Genomic DNA, 3,651 nt, shown 5'->3' with positions numbered 1-3,651 from the left:
ACCCTAACCCTAACCCTAACCCTAACCCTAACCCTAACCTAACCCTAACCCTAACCCTAACCCTAACCCTAACCCTAACCCTAACCCTAACCCTAACCCTAACCCTAACCCTAACCCTAACCCTAACCCTAACCCTAACCCTAACCCTAACCCTAACCCTAACCCTAACCCTAACCCTAACCCTAACCCTAACCCTAACCCTAACCCTAACCCTAACCCTAACCCTAACCCTAACCCTAACCCTAACCCTAACCCTAACCCTAACCCTAACCCTAACCCTAACCCTAACCCTAACCCTAACCCTAACCCTAACCCTAACCCTAACCCTAACCCTAACCCTAACCCTAACCCTAACCCTAACCCTAACCCTAACCCTAACCCTAACCCTAACCCTAACCCTAACCCTAACCCTAACCCTAACCCTAACCCTAACCCTAACCCTAACCCTAACCCTAACCCTAACCCTAACCCTAACCCTAACCCTAACCCTAACCCTAACCCTAACCCTAACCCTAACCCTAACCCTAACCCTAACCCTAACCCTAACCCTAACCCTAACCCTAACCCTAACCCTAACCCTAACCCTAACCCTAACCCTAACCCTAACCCTAACCCTAACCCTAACCCTAACCCTAACCCTAACCCTAACCCTAACCCTAACCCTAACCCTAACCCTAACCCTAACCCTAACCCTAACCCTAACCCTAACCCTAACCCTAACCCTAACCCTAACCCTAACCCTAACCCTAACCCTAACCCTAACCCTAACCCTAACCCTAACCCTAACCCTAACCCTAACCCTAACCCTAACCCTAACCCTAACCCTAACCCTAACCCTAACCCTAACCCTAACCCTAACCCTAACCCTAACCCTAACCCTAACCCTAACCCTAACCCTAACCCTAACCCTAACCCTAACCCTAACCCTAACCCTAACCCTAACCCTAACCCTAACCCTAACCCTAACCCTAACCCTAACCCTAACCCTAACCCTAACCCTAACCCTAACCCTAACCCTAACCCTAACCCTAACCCTAACCCTAACCCTAACCCTAACCCTAACCCTAACCCTAACCCTAACCCTAACCCTAACCCTAACCCTAACCCTAACCCTAACCCTAACCCTAACCCTAACCCTAACCCTAACCCTAACCCTAACCCTAACCCTAACCCTAACCCTAACCCTAACCCTAACCCTAACCCTAACCCTAACCCTAACCCTAACCCTAACCCTAACCCTAACCCTAACCCTAACCCTAATGGCGGATCTAACCCTAACCCTAACCCTAACCCTAACCCTAACCCTAACCCTAACCCTAACCCTAACCCTAACCCTAACCCTAACCCTAACCCTAACCCTAACCCTAACCCTAACCCTAACCCTAACCCTAACCCTAACCCTAACCCTAACCCTAACCCTAACCCTAACCCTAACCCTAACCCTAACCCTAACCCTAACCCTAACCCTAACCCTAACCCTAACCCTAACCCTCACCCTAACCCTAACCCTAACCCTAACCCTAACCCTAACCCTAACCCTAACCCTAACCCTAACCCTAACCCTAACCCTAACCCTAACCCTAATCAAAGCCTTTTCACGAGCAAACTCTGTTGGCATTTGGATTGGCTTTTTAGAACGAAACCAGGGCTTTCAGTGAATAATTCCATAAGAGACATTTGAGAGTCAGCAAAAGTAATAGCAGTGCCTCTGCTTCTTGCAAAATCCTTACAGTGCAGCCCTAAAAACAAAGTTGAACCTTCCCCAAAACGCTGAGAAATACGAACACTGAGAAGTTACGGACACACACAGATCAGCACTACTTTACCTTCTGTAAACGGGCTTTGCAAATTCCCTGAAACGTCTGTCAGTGGCAAGTCTGCGAGTAACGTCCCTCAAGAAAATTCTAAGGTCACGCAAGGTATCCTCCTCTTCCTCCTCCAGCATCCCTACTTCTTCCTCTTGTGGCTTCTGAGGCTCAGCTGGTGGTGCTACAGGCACGACTTCCAATGTCCAATCAACTTCAATTAATCAGGAAAAATTGGCCAATTTACAGTACTCAAATACAAGCATATGACAAATTACTGACAGAAAATGACCACCAAAGCAAAGCCCAACGAGCTAGTAACTTCGATAGGAAAGTTTTAGATGTACTTCTCACATCCTCCTCACCTCTTTTCTTTACAGGAGGCTTAGCCACTTCATTTAGAATTAGGTCCTCAAAAAAAGGCTGCTCTCTCTGCCCTACCAGGCAACTCAATATTGCACACTTCTCCAAATTCCGTATTAAATCATTTTTGCATCTAAAGCAGAAGGAGGAGAGACATTTCAGATTTAAGGCCACAAAAACTCATCTTCGATTCCAAAAAGACGAGTACCTTTTCAAATTAAGAATAACCTGAAGAACACAAACTGAAAAAAGTTATCATCCTGGCCTTAAAAGGCTACATTTTCACAGGCTGGCACGGCAAATTCAAATATCACCTTTAAGAATCACCTGTAGAATTAAAGCTCGCTGAAGGGATTGTACGCTACACTGGTAAAGTAATGGCTTTCACCACATCCAACAGCGCTTCCTTTGTATTTACTTGCCTTGCTGCAGCCTTTACTTAGAACCTTTATGGCTATCGAGGGAAGAGACAGGCTTCAGCAGACAAGTGAGGGCTTTTTGCTGAGTTTTTATTTCTCTACCAAAAGGTGTCTGAAGTAGCTAGTACCTCTACGTCTTCCTCCATTTTCAAGTTCTAGTATTAAAAGGTAGGTGAGGAATTTCACTACTTATTTTAGAAGGAATTTACAGCCTGTACAAAAACTTCTGTGGGAACTCAAGCACTTTCAAAGCAGTTGATAATAAACACGTCTAGGTAAGACCCGTTCTCTTCCCCCAATGACTGAGACCAAATCATCAGAATGACAACAGCGTGGTCCTGTTTTGGGCACCTTCCCTTAATGTAAACTCTCAGAAGTCAATGAAGTTCTGCACCTACTTTTACTACAGTTTATTTAGGATTACAACTAGAATTCGATTCCAAAGTTACTATAGCAGAAATTGGAACTCAGCTTTCCAGCTTGGAAAGCTTTGGCCTATATGAAGAAAGAAAATGATTTATTTATTTATTTTTTAATCAAAGTGTTTCAATTCTCTACTAAATTGCATTATTAGCAGTTTACCCAACATAGCATGGAATGGCAGACAGTCAGAAGAAATCTCTTCAGTAAAAACATCCTCTTGTCATTTCAAGCACTGCATATTCTTGACTGAACCACTTTGTAGCCACCAGAATTATTGTATTAATTTATTATTTGCATGTGTGAGAAGGGGGTGAAAGTCACTTGCTTGACTCAGAAAAAACCTTAAGCAGATGCTTTCACAGTATTCTTTTTCTCTAAGCAAATTTTAAGTGATTTGTTAGGGTGCCTGAGTAATAACAGCATGCATTTAAGAAAGCACAGCATTTTGATGCTGAAAGCATTCATAAATTACAAGACACTGAAGAAATAGTAAGGAAAGTATTGACAAATACCTCTTCTGGGAGATCTGAGTGACGTACATCAGACTGAGCAAGCAGCAAAACTGGCAAAAATGCTGGAATGTTACGTAGTAGAGTTAGAAAAGTAAGTTTCAAGGCAGGTCCAGCGTTGTCCCACCATAA

Source organism: Aythya ferina (assembly GCF_964211825.1).
Source record: "Aythya ferina genome assembly, contig: HAP1_SCAFFOLD_149, whole genome shotgun sequence".
NCBI lineage: Eukaryota > Metazoa > Chordata > Aves > Anseriformes > Anatidae > Aythya > Aythya ferina.
This window is presented reverse-complemented; position numbering follows the sequence as displayed.